This window comes from Polypterus senegalus, chromosome 18 (genome assembly GCF_016835505.1).
Source record: "Polypterus senegalus isolate Bchr_013 chromosome 18, ASM1683550v1, whole genome shotgun sequence".
In the NCBI taxonomy this organism is placed as follows: domain Eukaryota; kingdom Metazoa; phylum Chordata; class Cladistia; order Polypteriformes; family Polypteridae; genus Polypterus; species Polypterus senegalus.
Window position 1 is genome coordinate 7,856,443 of NC_053171.1, and position 17,412 is coordinate 7,873,854.

Here is a 17,412-nt window from a genome sequence, read left to right on the forward strand (position 1 = left end):
TTCATGCAAACTTCACGCAGGGAGGACCCGGGAAGCGAACCCTTAAGGGTCTCCTAACTGCGAGGCAGCAGTGCTACCCACTGCGCCACCGTGCCACCCCACGACCACATCCCCCAGTACAATGCCAAACAAGGTAGACAAACTGAGCTAAGCAGCAGACAGTCAGATCATATAACACTTGGGCCTTTCAGGGCTGACCACAGCTGTTCTTGTCTGTCTTTATGCTCTGCCTATCCCAGCACTTCTGAACGTTGACACCCTGTGCTAAAGCTGGCTCAGCTCTTCATGGCATGTTATACAGAAAAAGAATGAAAAATACTTTAAAGAGATCAGTGGCACAATTCTTAATATTATAACAACCTTAGTGTAGCAGTCCCCAGTGTGAGTGTGCGTCTGTCTGTGCCGTGGGATGCACTGATGTCCCAACTAAAGAACGTTGGAAGACCATTTGGTCCGTCAAGCTAATTTTCTTAGCTACTAGCTAAGTGGTCTCAATATGTCATCCAAATCCTTCTCAAAGGTGCTTAAAGATTGTATGTGGCAGCCAATGTAGTCACAATAGCCCCATGCTGCCCTGAAGTGGAGTTAGAAGTTTGAAGATGTATGTACTGTACGTGTATATGCCGGTTGTCATTGTCCTTGCCGTTGGGCACACACGGTGCACGACGCTGTACGAACTCGCCACGTGAACACTTTCACTTCTCCTGGTCTCACTCGACAGAATCGGCCCGTTTTCAAGCTCTCCGCCTCTCCTGCCGTTCCTCACCACTGTCCTGTTGCTTTTCATTGGTGCGGTCCGGCTCGGCCCAAGAGTCCAGTCGATGCTTGAGATCTGCTTAATATGTAGCAGTGACAGCTCGTTGGAATATCCACAGCAGTAGTTTGTCTCTTTCCTTCAAAAAGATCTAAGCAATGAGCTCTAAAAGGAGACGGCGCAGTGGACAGCCTAAGAAATACACCCACATGTGGCAGCCAAAGCAGCGGGAGTGCTGTTTAAATGTTTTCTGTGTTGTGTCAAAATGATTTCTGGTGATTAAAACTAACAAATAATCTCAGCTGCTGTCAAATAAATAGTGTTTCAAATCTCCAACATGAACAAAGCACTCCATTACCTGTGAAGACTGTGTCTGTGTTTTGAACTATTTCTTGTACAATTCTACAGATTCTTTTATGAGGACCTTGGTGCCAAGTAGCTGAAGAAAAGAAAAAAAACAAAACAAAATGGGGAACGGGATTCTCTTAGTATCAATGTTAACAGTGTTACAAAGTCTAAATACGAAACAAATTAAAACATTAAAAAAAAAAGAAACAAAACAAAAAGGCGATGTGGTTTTTAAAACGTATGACTAACTGATGCTAATTCTGAGTGCCTGGCTTATTTTCTAAACATCTTTTTCATTGACCATGGATTATGCTGCAAATCAGAAATGTACATACTTCATTTACAACAGGATTCTTTTATACTTTTGTAGATTTTTCATCAGTTCAAAGAAACATGTCATACATGGTTGCCTTTATGTAACTCGATTTTGATCATCCTGCAGGTGCCATTTTCATAATAAACTTCTCTTGGATTTGTTACTATCTGGCATCATTTATTTTACATCTGATCATCCCGACTGAGTTTCCCACTTGCAGCTGACTACCCTACTGCTTCTTCTTCTTCTTCTTCTTCTTAATTTTCATTTCCTCTTCCTATGAGACGTGGTGGGCAGGCTGCCGTGGCCTCACTTTGACGTACTTGTGTCTACTCTGGACGGACACAAGGTGGCTTTGGGCAGACTCATTTCCATTGGCACCGCTGCCCGTCAGTCCGCTGCCCAATTTGTGTCTGCTGTCATTGCAATGCTGCCTGCTTTTCATGTTTTTGTTAAATTGACGCTTGCTGCTCTTAGCAGTCGTGTTTGTCTGATTTGAGCCTCCTTTGAATGGCTGGCTTCTCAGTGTGCTTGCAGCGTTGGGTGCCGTCCACACCTTTGGGGCTTTAACAGATAAAGGAAGGGGGTGACAGGTGACTCTCTACAGACTCCTCGCCGCTTCCTCGCTATTTTCAAACATATCCAGTTCCATGCAAACATCTGGACGCCGCTGGCCATATTACATATTTTAAGTAAAAGCCGTGCGTACGCCGTTGCCAGAAAACAAGCTAAAACAATCGCATTTATATGAAAAGTTTAATGTACCGTCCTGATTTAGTGTCCTCCACAATGTTTCCCATTTTCCCTTGATTTCCATCTCTGCTCCACAGTTCAAATTGATAAATCGTCCATTTCAGAAGTTTATTTTAAGGGATTTGCAGACGTTTCAGAAGTAAAAAACGCCAACACGTTTTCTACACGGTGCCCCCATTTCAGGGCACCATAACATTTGGGTGTCACAGGTGGTTGTGATTCCTCCGGTGGGTTTCAGGGCTTCATGCGATACCTCAGCCTGCTTCTCCCTTTTTCCAGCCTGTAACTGCCATTGTTCAACATGTGGACAATACGTGTCCCAGTGAATGTCAAAGAGGCCATTTGAGACACCAGTGAACCCTTAGGGTGACCAAACTCAACTGTCTGGAATGTCACTAAGAGGAAGAGGAAGGACTGCATTGGTGAGCTCAGTAGTTAGACCAGGAAGACCTCCACTGCCGATTACAGAAGAATCCTCACTACGGTCAAGAAAAAGCCCCGAGTTTCCTGTCTGACTTCATGAACAGAAACACGGATGCAGAGGCCACTGGGGGGTCAGTTTGTGAAAAAGCCTACAGGATTCTGGGAAAAAAAGATGAAGAAGAACTTACATCGGCGTGATGGCAAAGTGTGGAGTAGAAAACGAGAAGAACTGCCCAAAAGGAGACCACCTCATCTGTTAAACATGGTGGCGGGGGTGTTATGGCTTGGGCATGTATGGCTGCCACCGGCCCTGGCACACCTCTCTTCATCGATGATGGCACAATGAATTGTGAGCTGTGTAGAAACATCTGGTCTGCTCGAGTTCTAGTAAATGTGACACAAACACATCAGACGACACTCCATTCTAAAATAAGATAATGATCCAAACATCTAAAGCTGAAAAATGGAAACTTCTTGAATGTACAAGAGATTCCCTCGAGTGAAATCCAATTGCACGGGCCTTCCATATGCTGAAGAGAAAACTTGAGGGGACAAGCAGGAGCTGAAGATGGCCTGGCAGAACCTCAGCACCTGCTAATGGGTGTGAATTGCAGACGTCAAGATAAGAGACTAAAGTATCCTGACCATGTGCTGTGCGACTGAAATATGTACAAGTCAAGACGTCTGCACGTTAATCGAGTCTGAATTGTTTGATTTGTAAAACTGTGTAACTGAGGAGTAAATCAAGGAAAAATGTGTCCGCTTGTCCAAAACTTTATAAAGATTTGATAAACTAAGCAATTGTAAAAAACAAAGGAGTCAATGTGGCACTTTCAAATGTGTGGGAAGCCTTTTGTAAGTTGGGAGGTCTCTCAGCTCGTTAGGTTCGTTAATGTGATCTGGCGCAGCATGTTGAGTGTTTGTCTGGTCGAGAACTGTCGTTGGGTAGTGCCAGTCGAATCAATTCTTGGACTCTTCAAACAATGAATATGCAACACGCCATCTGACTGCAAGGGACCTTCCGACAAAGAGGTGGCAGTGCGTTGTTCTGCTGAGCAGCGTGACTTCAACAGAGACGAGATTCATGGAGCAGCCAGCAGAAGAAAGACGCAGCAGTGAGCTCATCACAAAATAACAAGAAGCAAGTTGCTGTTGGGGCGGCACGGTGGCGCAGTGGGTAGCGCTGCTGCCTCGCAGTTAGGAGACCCGTCTGGGTTACCGGTTCCTCCCTGCGTGGAGTTTGCATGTCCTCCCCGTGTCTGCGTGGGTTTCCTCCCACAGTCCAAAGACATGCAGGTCAGGTGGACTGGCGATTCTGAATTGGCCCGAGTGTGTGCTTGGTGTGTGTGGTGTGTGTGGTGGGCTGGCACCCTACCCAGGATTGGCTCCTGCCTTGTGCCCTGTGTTGGCTGGGATTGGCTCCAGCAGACCCCCGTGACCCTGTGTTCAGATTCAGCGGGTTAGAAAATGGATGGATGGAAGTTGCTGTTGACAAATAAAGTTAACAGCCAACTCTTTGGCTACAACAACAAAAGGTTTGTTTGGAGACATAGAAGAAGTTTCTGAAGAATACAACACCTTGACAACTGTTAACTGTTTTTATGTGAAGCCACTTTTACATCCAGCAGGAGAGTAAACGTCGTGCAAGGACAGAGGAGAATGGAGTCCACTGACTATCAACAAATCCTCGAGGAGAATGTTTGTCCGGAAACTCAAGCTTGTACAACAGGAAAGCAATCCGTGGAATTCTGAATCTGAAGTCCCTCAAAGAACACAAGGTGAACGTTCTGGAATGGTCAAACCTGGACTTCATGGAAAAGCTGCGGGTCGATGTTACACGTGCTGTGCATACAAGGCAGTCCAGGAATATCTTACAACGTGAAGCTGTCTGCACTGGACAATGTGAGCAGTCATTTCCATTTTCATTAAAAAAGCCATTGGTTTAGTTTGTCTGATGTCAAAGTTAAATTATTATTTTCACTTCAACCATCAAAATATGTACATTTGTCGCAGGGTCCAAACTTTTCAATGGGACTGTAAAGGTTAGCAGCCTAAATAGGGGACATGGTGTACAATCCCAGCACCCCTAAAATGATCCCTCATTATTTGATGTGTTGAGGGCCTTAACCAGCAGGCAAGGCAAACAATAAACTTGATACACCGATAAGGTCAGAGCTTCAGCACACAAGATGGCTAAACAGGAACTGCAATCACAGGCGAAGTTATGAAGGAGCCAGCAGCTCACAGACGGGCACATTTCAACACATCACTCGTGCCACTGGTATGCCAAACATGTTCTACTGTACGTATAATCGAGCGTAACACAGAGAGTGTAAAATAAAAGGCAAAATTACAAATGTGGGCATCAGGCCTGCAAAAAACAACCTGTTTCTAATTAATTAGTTGGTCAAGATTTAAAAAAAAATAAAGTGCTTTTGCAAGAGCAGTTTATTGAAACATGAAGGAGCTTCACTCTTCACTCTTTACTCTCCACTCTTCACTCTCCGCTCTTCACTCTTCACTCTTCACTCTCCGCTCTTTACTCTTTACTCTTTCTTTACTCTTCACTCTTCACTCTTTACTCTTTACTCTTCACTCTCCGCTCTTTACTCTTTACTCTTTCTTTACTCTTCACTCTTCACTCTCCGCTCTTCACTCTTCACTCTTCACTCTCCGCTCTTTACTCTTTACTCTTTCTTTACTCTTCACTCTTCACTCTTTACTCTTTACTCTTTACTCTCCACTCTTCATTCTTTACTCTTTCTTTACTCTTTACTCTTCACTCTTTACTCTCCACTCTTCACTCTTTACTCTTTACTCTTTACTCTTCACTCTTTACTCTTTACTCTTTACTCTCCGCTCTTCATTCTTTACTCTTTCTTTACTCTTTACTCTTCACTCTTCACTCTCCGCTCTTCACTCTTTACTCTTCACTCTTTACTCTCCACTCTTCACTCTTTACTCTTCGCTCTTCACTCTTTCTTTACTCTTCACTCTCCACTCTTTACTCTTTTTACTCTTTACTCTTCACTCTTCACTCTCCTTGATAACATAACCGTATGGGCTAGTTTGATATTCTGAAGGCTGTTTTCAACATCAAGGGACAGAAGGCTGAAACCACTGTGAGGTTCAAGATTTGATTTTATCTGCTAGATGGCAGCAAAGATGTGGAGAAGACTTGTTGGTTTGTATTTCAAGTCCCTTTTTCTTTCCAGTTTAGTATCAAATCGTAGTCCTCGCCATCATCAAGAAATACCCTGCAAAATAATTTCTGCAAATTGTCGTTGACTCAGACCCTTCACTGTCAGACACGGATTTCTTTTGAGGAAACAGAAAAAGTGAGATGTTGAAGGTGCTGCTGGGTTATTCCCTGGTGCAAGTGAGAGCAGGACCTCATTAGCTCAGGGGTCCTCAATCCCAGTCCTGGAGGGCTGCAGTGGCTGCAGGTTTTTGTTCTGACCTGGTTGCTTAATTAGAAAGCAATTCTTGCCAATAAAACACTAACACGCTATGAAATTAAATGAACTCTGCTACAGTATGTCAGCTCTTTCTCACATCCTAGATTTTCTTTCCCTTTCTGTCATGCAAATGATTTGAAGGCTAAAATGGACGAGTAGTTCTCAGTCCTTCACTTTTTTCTCTTCATTTTTCTTCCAAGTATTTCATTAAACCCAATAGTGCAGATAAATACACACAGGTGTCAATGTAAAGAAGCTAAATGGAGAAATGCTGCTCTCTCGTGTCATTTGCATGTTATTGATAATAAGGAGCAATTCAAATAGCTGTTTAAGACAAAATGGGCTCAAAATCACTAAAGTGAAGCACAAGTGTTACTTTAGCAATCAGTGCTTTTTATTAAGCAACTGGGTCGGAGCAAAAACCTGCAGCCACTGCGGCTCTCCAGGACCGTCATTGAGGACCCCTGCGTTAGAACAATTTGGATGAGAACAAGCCATTCAGCCCATCAAAGCGTGCCACAAAATTCTTGCAAAAATACATCAAGTCCAGCTTTCAAGGTCCCTAACGTTTATCACACTACTTGATCACTTATTCCACGTGGCTGTGGTTCACCGTGTGAAGAGAGACTCCTGCAAAACTGAGCCTTAAGTTTCCAGCGGTGTCCCCGTGTTCTGGATGAACTTATTTTTAATGTCATCATCTTGATCCACTGAACCAATTCCCTCATTAATGTATTTAATCTTCTTTTGCTTTCACTGTAAAGGCTCAGCTCTTTTAATCGTTCCTCATAACTCATCCTGTGTAGTCCTGCAATCAGCCAAGATGTTCTTCTCTGGAATTTGTGTAGCACTGCTTTGTGCTTTTTGCACCCTGGAGACAATCAGTGAACACGGTGCTCCAGATGAGGCCTCAGCGATGACTTAGAAAGCTTAATCTCCTGGGACTTGTGCTCCACACATCAAGGCGCTATATAACCGGACATTCTGTGAGCCTTCTTAACGGCTTGTGAACAATGTCTGCCATCAAGTCCAATGTGACTCCTAAATTCTTCTCATGAAGTGGACTTTTGATTTTCCGACCTCCATTGTGTATTCAAACCTCACATTTTGACTTCCTATGTAGAAGACGTTACATTTACTTTTGGTCAAATTTCATGCCCAAGCCCATAAGCTATCCAAGTCTCTCAGTGATGACTCAATGGGTTCTCGATTATCTGCCAATCCACTGAGCTTCATATCGTCTGCAAACTTAAACGGCTTGTTATTTATACTTCTAGGCAAACCATTTATTGTATACTGGCTATGTAGGCCCGTGCTGTAAAAAGCCCAGGGCTCTAGAAACTATTGAAATCATCGGAAAAAAATGGAAATGTGGCAAAGTCAGGTAACTGAAAGGAACTCCTCTGGACATCTCTCTCCTAGGTGTCATTTTGCCGACGTGCTCGTCTCGCGTGTGTAAGAGTTTCTCTGTATTCTCAACAGTTTTACTTTGGCAACAGAGTGGCTTTCTTCTTCCAGCTCGTTAACTTGGGGACGCCTTGCTAGCTCTCTAAACTTCATGCTCAGCCTCACACGTCCAGGCCGGACAGACAGACAGACAGACAGGCAGACAGGCAGGCAGGCAGGCAGACAGACAGACAGACAGACAGACAGACAGACAGACAGACAGGCAGGCAGGCAGACAGGCAGGCAGGCAGACAGACAGACACTTCTACACGTAGACGTTTAGCTTTCTGCTTTCTCGGAGGTGGAGGCCTCACCCCAACTCCATCTCTCACTTCCGGGCCGGTCGGACAGACGCTCACTTCCACTCGTAGACATTTCTATATAACATATTTAAAAAAAACCAACCAGCCGCCCCAGCACTGACCCCTCTGCGTCACCACTCTTAACATCACCTAATTCTGATAAACTTCCTCACAGCCTAACCTCCCAATTCCTCCAATGCATTTCCTTTCCACATCACAGTTGTGTTCCCGTAAGGAGTGAGATCATTTTTACACATCTTGGAGATCGATTTCTTACCAGGTGGAACGACTTCACAATTTTGAGTTTGTTTGATTTTCTTCATCCATTGTAACCAGTACATCCTTTTCTCCTTAAAATGTAATTAACACGATCCTTGGACAAAGCAGAGATACACATAATATACATCAAGGTAACAATAAAGTGTTGGAAGCGATTCTCTTCATTGATTATTATGGAGGACATCAATTAGTTGTTGCAGGCCTACTGCACATTGACATACAGACGTGTGGACGAACGTGAAAGATGTTATCTAATACATCAGCACAGCTGCGGGTTAATATCACAAATACAAATCCATCCATGAAAACATATAAAGGGAATTCAAAAGGTATTCAGATCTCTTCACTTCCCACACACTTTAGTGTTGTACATTTAATTTTAAATTGATAAAGTTGCCATTGTCCTTATCAATAAACAGTTCATCTAGAAAGTATTCACAACGCATCACTTGTTCCACATTTTGTTATGTTACAGCCTTATTCCAAAATGGATTAAGTTCATTTTTTTCCTCAGAATTCTACACACAACACCCCATAATGACAACGTAAAAAATGTTTACTTGAGGTTTTTGCAAATTTATTAAAAATACAAAAACCGAGAAATCCCATGTCCATAAGTATTCACAGCCTGTGCTCAATACTTTGTCGATGCACCTTTGGCAACAATTCCAGCCTCAAGTCTTTTTGAATCTGATGCCACAAGCTTGGCACACCTACCCTTGGCCAGTTTGGCCCATTCCTCTTTGCAGCACCTCTCAAGCTTCATCAGGTTGATGGGAAGCGTCGGTGCTCAGCCATTTTAAGATCTCTCCAGAGATGTTCAATCAGATTCAAGTCTGGGCCACTCAAGGACATTCACAGAGTTGTCCTGAAGCCACTCCTTTGATATCTTGGCTGTGTGCTGAGGGTCGTTGTCCTGCTGAAAGATGAACCGTCGCCCCAGTCTGAGGTCAGGAGTGCTCTGGAGCAGATTTTCATCCAGGATGTCTCAGTACATTGCTGCAGTCATCTTTCCCATTATCCTGACTAGTCTCCCAGTTCCTGATGCTGCCACCACCATGCTTCACTGTAGGGATGGTATTGGCCTGGTGATGAGCGGTGCCTGGTTTCCTCCAAACGTGACTCCTGGCATTCACATCAAAGAGTTCAATCTTTGTCTCATCAGACCAGAAAATTTTGTTTCTCATGGTCTGAGAGTCCTTCAGGTGTTTTTTGGTAAACTCCAGGCAGGCTGCCATGTGCCTTTTACTAAGGAGTGTCTTCCGTCTGACCACTCTACCATACAGGCCTGATTGGGGGATTGCTGCAAAGATGGTTGTCCTTCTGGAAGGTTCTCCTCTCTCCACAGAGGACCTCTGGAGCTCTGACAGAGTGACCATTGGGTTCTTGGTCACCTCCTTGACTAAGGCCCTTCTCCTCCGATTGCTCAATTTAGATGGCCAGTCAGCTCTAGGAAGAGTCCTGGTGGTTTTGAACTTCTTCCACTTACGGATGATGGAGGCCACTGTGCTCATTGGGACCTTCAAAGCAGCAGATATTTTTCTGTAACCTTCCCCAGATTTGTGCCTTGAGACAATCCTGTCTCGGAGGTCTACAGACAATTCCTTTGACTTCATGCTTGGTTTGTGCTCTGACATGAACGGTCAACTGTGGGACCTTCTATAGACAAGTGTGTGCCTTTCAAAATCAGGTCCACTCAACTGAATTGACCACAGGTGGACACCAATGAAGCTGCAGAAACATCTCAAGGATGATCAGGGGAAACGAGATGGACCTGAGCTCAATTTGGAGCTTCATGGCAAAGGCTGTGAATACTTACGTACATGTGATTTCTCAGTTTTTTTATTTTTAATAAATTTGCAAAAACCTCAAGTAAACTTTTTTCACATTGTCATTATGGGGTGTTGTGTGTAGAATTCTGAGGAAACAAATAAATTTAATCCATTTTGGAATAAGGCTGTAACATAACAAAATGTGGAAAAAGTGATGCGCTGTGAATACTTTCCGGATGTGCTGTATGCCCTTCAAATTAAAAAAAATAAATAAATAAATAAAAAATAGATAGTTAGAAATGTATTATTTTATAAATCTAATAAATTTGGCAATGTGAATTTGGATATGAAGTATCATGGAATAATTTCCCTCATGTTTAATTAACATGAAAATTTCAAAAGTATTTGAAGGTGTTTAACACACTTTGCTTGTGCACAAAACTGTAATAATTTATTGAGAAAATAGCCAATGAATGGTTTATGTGTAACTCACAAAGTACTGTTAAGTATCCACAAGAACTTGAAATGCACATTGGAGTATGATCAAGCGAAACGTTTAAACATGAAATATTACAGTATCAGTTATTGATTGTCATAACTACTGTAGATACAAGAACTGATCTCACAAGGACATATGCAGAGCTAAATGTAGAAAATGTGTCAATGAATGTCTGGTCAACTCCCATTCAGACTGTAGAGATTGGCATGAAATTAATTTCCACAAAAAATAAATAAAAAAGAAATTCATTAAAAGTTGTTCTTAATTAGGTGTAATTGATTAGCACATTATTTGCCTTTAGGGGAAACAACGTGAATTTTAAATTTGTCAATTAAAATGAGGAACACAAAACAGCAATATACTGCAGAACTGAATTGTAATACTTTATATTTTGAAACATAAAAAAGCACAATATCATCATCATCATCATCATCATCATACCATGACTTACAGTAAGTATTGTGATGGTGGACTGGACAGACTGGCAGCTCCAAAGACAGACTACTGTTGATCCTTCAAGGGAAGTTAATTTGCTCCAAGAGTAAACTGCGCAGTCACAGCAGACACATCATGAAAACTACACAGAATACAAACAAGATGAACTTGACAGAAGACATGTTGTAGCAGACAGACAACAAGATTTTTTTGGTACTACTTCAGCCTTGAAAGCAACTAAATGACACTGGAAAAAAGAAAATTCCAGTCTCAGGGACCAGCTCTCCTAAATTAACTTCATGCTCAGTCCTCCTGCGGGAACATTGCAGCCATTTTGAAGGTAAAGCTTAGCCAGTTCCCAGTGCTACAGTCCTATAATGAAGTTATTATATCAGTCGATGTTTTACTGAAACACAGAAAGCTCAGGGTCCGGCATTATTTCCCAAATCTGTTCCTGGGCAGCTCTTCTGTGATTCCTGGTTGCAAACAATTTGATAATCGTAGACTAGATTCTGCCAGCAGCCAAACTCCCCAGTTAATTAGATAGATAGATAGATAGATAGATAGATAGATAGATAGATAGATAGATAGAAAGGCACTATATAATAGATAGATAGATAGATAGATAGATGTGAAAGGCACTATATAATAGATAGATAGATAGATAGATGTGAAAGGCACTATATAATAGATAGATAGATAGATAGATAGATAGATAGATGTGAAAGGCACTATATAATAGATAGATAGATAGATAGATAGATACTTTATTAATCCCATTAAAGAGCCAACGCTGGTATTGTCAGAAGCGTCCTTTAGTTCAAGCCAAAAAAAAGGTAGATTAGCATCCCTGAAAGTGTTCATTAACACATCTCTCTGTTGTTCTGTCCATCACTGGTCAGTCATACATCCATTACTGGCGCCATGCACTTCTACATTGTGGGAAAAAGCAGAGCTAGGAAATGAAAGGATAGATTTTTGCTGCTTTTTTGTGCTGTAAATATTTTCAAAGAGGAGCCACTTGATGAAAATACAAAGATGTCAATGACGCTAAGTGACAGGCTACTGCTTGCCACAATAGTACTGGTCTTGTCCTAAAATCGTTACTGTGCTATTCTTAACTGTCATTCACTTCCATCTTAATGGATATGAAAAACGTTTTCACTCTTCTTTACTCAAAGCCATGACAATAGGACACATCTTTGTAAAAGTATACATGAGTGAAACATGATGCCCTCCGTGGCATCTGTAAGTCTACTCTTCAGTCAGCGTGCTAGTGCACTTCTGTTCATATTCATATTCATATTCATATTGTTGACAAATCTTAAGAGACTAAACTGGCAGAAAGGAGGCCGTGACGTCACATCTACGGAGGTTAAAGCAGCTGGCAGCACTGAGACCAAGTATAGATGTGGCATAGAACAATTCAAAGAGTTGAAGGAAATTGATAAATCTACATGGCCTCCACTGCAAAAGAGGTCAACAGCTCTGCTGGGCTATGTAGTCAATACACAGATTCTTCGACTCGGACTCCTCAATTTCTCCTCTACTACTAATTTATTTACTACATTGAATACAAGCACACGACCTACAAGATACAAGGGAGTTCATGAATCAAGAGGCTACTTTTTACAAACTAACCTGTTCAGGTTTAAAGGCCGTAACGATGTTGTTGTGACATACAAACACTGAGCAACATTAAACATAAAGACTAAGCTTACAAAAAAAAAAAGGAATATTTTTCATCAAAAGAAAAAAAAACTTTAATCAAAAAAAAGAATATGAGAATTTGATACATTTTTGTCGACTCCAACTTCAAGTAACCCAATAACTGTTTCCAAGTCCAACTCCACAGCCCTGCATCCCAGCTCGTTAGTCATTTTTAACATAGAATTACAGTGCCGTGTTTAATGGACAGCTTCAGTAAATTCACATCATCATTTCAGAGACTCATCTTTTACAGAACGAGTCGGATACATCAAATATGCAGTGCCTTCAGAAAGTATTCAGTCTCCTTCACCATTTTTCACATTTTATGAGGTTGCAGCCTTATGCTAAAAATCAGATCAATTCATTTTTGCCCTCATCAAATAACATTCAATACCTCAAAACGAAAACAGGATTTCAGACATTTTTGCTAATTTCTTAAAAACAGGAACCTGAAATACTCTGTTGACACAAGTATATCAGACCTTTAACTGAAATACTGGAGTCTTCTTGGGTCTGACACAACAAGCTTCACACACCTAGGATTTGGTGGTTTTCCACTGTTCTTCTCTTCCGATCCTCTCAAGCTCCATCAGGTTCAATGGATACCTTATAGATACCTTGAGTAAGTCGAGTGTAATTGTGGAAAACCATTTAGATCAGCTAATATCACATTATAATGTGACCTTGAGAGATGCTCTGGACACAGTGGCTCCCCTAAAAACAAAAGTGATCAAAGCACATAGAAACTCTCCCTGGTTTAATGAAAACACTCGAGCTCTTAAATTAGAGTGTCGAAAACTGGAGCGCAGATGGAGAACAACAAAGCTACATGTCTTTCAAATTGCATGGACAGAGAGTGTTAATAAATATAAAAAAGCCCTCTTTAAAGCTCGCTCAGAATACTATTCTACATTAATAGATAGCAATAATAAAAATCCTAGGGTACTTTTTAGAGCAGTGGCTAAATTAACAAATGGCAATTCAGATCAACAGTGCAAAATACCAACAGATATTAGCAGTACAGACTTTATGAACTTCTTCAATGAGAAAATTAAAAATATAAGATCCCAGATCTCAGCATCACAGTACAAACCAAATACTAGCTTAGCAGACCCTGCCGCACATTGCATTCAGCACTTTAATAATTTTAATCCTGTAACTCACCAGGAAGTCTTAACTTTAATTACTAAAATGAAGCCCACTACTTGTTCCCTAGATCCAGTGCCAACAAAACTAGTAAAAAGTGCAATGGATGTTCTTGCAGCGCCTATTCTAACCATTATCAATAGTTCATTACTGCATGGCACCGTACCTGATGCACTAAAAGTGTCAGTCATTAAACCTTTACTTAAAAAGTCAGACCTAGACCCACACATACTAAATAACTATAGGCCTATTTCAAATTTACCATTTCTCTCTAAAATACTAGAAAAGTAGTCGCCAGTCAGCTTCAGTCACACCTTACGCATTACAATTTATTTGAGAAATTCCAGTCTGGCTTTCGCACTGGTCATAGTACAGAAACGGCACTAACACGGGTTGTAAATGACATTCTGATATCCTCTGATGAAGGAAATTCCACTGTAATTATGTTGTTGGACTTAAGTGCAGCATTTGACACCATTGACCATTCTATTTTACTGCACAGGCTAGAAAACGATGTTGGGCTTACAGGCCCGTGCTCGCTTGGTTCAGTTCTTATTTATCAAATCGATTCCAGTATGTACAGAAATGTGCTGACAGTACTCCATCATTATACACAGAAGTTCAATATGGTGTCCGCAGGGCTCAGTACTGGGACCTTTACTGTTTTCACTTTACATGCTTCCACTGGGATCTCTCATTAGGAAACATAATGTTAATTTTCACCTGTATGCAGATGACACCCAGTTATACCTTTCATTTAAATCAAATGAAGTTTCTCCGATGTTGTCTTTAATTAGTTGTGTTAGTGAATTAAAGGAATGGATGAATGAGAACTACTTGTCTTTAAATACAGATAAAACAGAGATGTTAATTGTTGGAGGGAATGACGCTGATCACAGCAATATTTTGTCGTCATTTAACTCAGTTGGAATCCCAATTAATTTTACTGAATCAGCCCGCAATCTAGGAGTTATCTTTGACTCTAGCATGTCATTTAAAGCACATATTACAAAGTCGTCCAAAACATGTTTTTCCATCTTAAAAATATTAGGAAATTAAGGCGCTTTCTAAATAAACAGGATTGTGAGAAATTAATTCATGCATTTATCTCTAGTAGGATTGACTACTGCAATGCGGTGTTCACTGGCTGTTCCAACTGTTCTCTTTACAGCCTCCAGTTAATCCAAAATGCGCTGCAAGAATTATTACAAGAACAAGAAAATATGAACACATAACCCAGTTCTTAAATCTTTACACTGGCTCCCAGTTAAGTTTAGGGCAGATTTCAAAATCCTCCTTTTAACATATAAAGCATTAAATGGCCAAGGTCCGCTTACTTGTCTGAACTTATCATGACTTACAAACCTGAGCGCACATTAAGATCTCAAGATGCCGGTCTGCTTAGGATTCCAAGGATTAATAAAATAACAGTGGGAGGTCGAGCTTTTAGTTACAGGGCCCCTAAACTGTGGAATGGTCTTCCTGCTTCCATAAGAGATGCCCCTTCAGTCTCAGCCTTTAAATCCCGGCTGAAGACTCACTACTTCAGTTTAGCATATCCTGACTAGAGCTGCTGATTAACTGTACATACTGCATCTCTGTTGTTAGTCATTAGCACTAAACATAAGTAACATGATAATTATATTTGAATACTAACCCTCACCTATTCTGTTTCTTTTCTCGGTACCCAAATGTGGCCATTGGTGCCACGGCCCACCTGCCAAGTTGTTTGCCTGCCTATGGTAAAGTCATCCCTGATGGAGGATCACAGGAATCATGGGAAAGAGGGGTCCTTTCATCGGAGCAACGTTTCAGCCGTGGCATGGCCAAATGGAGATGCAGCTAGATGGATGAGGTCTCCAGAACTCTATGTTTTATTATGTGATATCATCTACTGTTAAACTGCTATACTTCTAAAATTTTTATTATTATGCTGTCTTAAGGAATTGTTCTGTTCTGTATATTGTATTGTATTGACCCCCTACTTTTGACACCCACTGCACGCCCAACCTACCTGGAAAGGGGTCTCTCTTTGAACTGCCTTTCCTGAGGTTTCTTCCATTTTTTCCCTACAAGGTTTTTTTGGGAGTTTTTCCTTGTCTTCTCAGAGAGTCAAGGCTGGGGGGCCGTCAAGAGGCAGGGCCTGTTAAAGCCCATTGCGGCACTTCCTGTGTGATTTTGGGCTGTACAACAAATAAACTGGATTGTATTGTATTGGAGACTGTTGGTGGACAGCTATTTTCAGGTCTCTTCAGAGAATGGTTCAAATGAGTACAAATCCGGGCTCTGGCTGCACCAGCCAATGAAATCAAAGCTGTCACTAAGCCACTCCTATGTTGTCTTTGATTTGTCCTTTTGGAAGGAGTCTAATGTCCAGACTGCACTGGGACAGGCTTTCATTAAGACTATCTTTATACTTTTCTCCATTCTCAACCCTCATTACTCTCTCCGTCCCAGCTATTGAAAAATAACCCCACAGTATGATGCTGCCACCAGCAGGTATGACCATTGAGTTCTTGTTTGCTTCTCTTACCAAGGACCTTCTTCCACGATTGCCCATTTTGGCCGGGCAGCAAGTGTTGAGGTTGTTCCAAACTTCTTCCATTTATGAATTATGAATTATGCTCATGGGAACTTTCATGGCTGCAGATATTTTTTGCAACCTTCCCCCAAAACTGACCTTCAACAAAATTGTCTCTAAGCCCTGAAGGCATTATGGTTTGTTTTGACCTGGTGGACCTTCTACAGACAGCTTGGGGAGGTCCTTTGCGTGCTAACAAGTTGTAGAAACATCTCAACAATGACCAATAGAATGAGATGCAGCTAACCCTAATTTCAAATGTCATAGCAAAGGGTCAGAATATTGACTGTTGATTGACAAGGGAACAAATAACGGAAATAGTTTTAGGGCAAGGCTGCAAAACAGAAAAATGTTTAAAAAAAACTGAAAACAGTTTTGAAACTTTCTGAATCCACTGTACATATTCAAATATTTTGTGTGTTCCTTATGTTTTCTGGGTGGAACCCCATGAGGAAGGACCACCCTCGGCCTACAATATACATTATGAGCCTGGGAGTGAATCCTTCAGCAGCTCAATGACTTAACATTTGAGGAGAACTCACTACTGAACATATTTTTTTGCATAAGTTTTGTGGTTATATTTCAGCAGAGTTTCTTCCTTGGCTAGTGTTCAAATTCCTTTTTTTTGACCATGTTCGATTATTTTGCTTATGTCAATAATGTTACTTGGGATTAATTACCGTACTAGAACTATTCTGTGTTTTTTTATTAGTGTTGCATATTTTTTAGTTTCTGAATATCTATGTATCTTCTATGTGCCATGTTTTGTGGGTTGTCTCCCAGATGCCGGGCCACCAGTCCATCACCTCAAGAAACTGTGAGGCAGTTCACTGGATACTCTCGTGGTGCTGGCGACTTCTGATATCTTTTGCTTCTCTTGGCATTTATTATTCCGGACTTTGACAATCTGCTCTGTTTTTTCGACTCTCTTTTGGATTTTTGTATCAGCACCATGCTTTCCTATGGGATTGACTATTTCAGACAACTCCTGCTTTTTTTGTTAAGAACAGCTTATTTTCAATAAATGTTTTATTTATGAATATCATGCGTTTGCCCTTTCATTACTAGCCAAGGTCTGACACCCGCAAAGAAAATTCCCTTTAAGACGAATCCTTGTTGCCCATTTTGCAAACTTTTTGCCATTGTCCTTATCCTTTTGATTCTAACAAATAAATATAAGCCTTTATAAA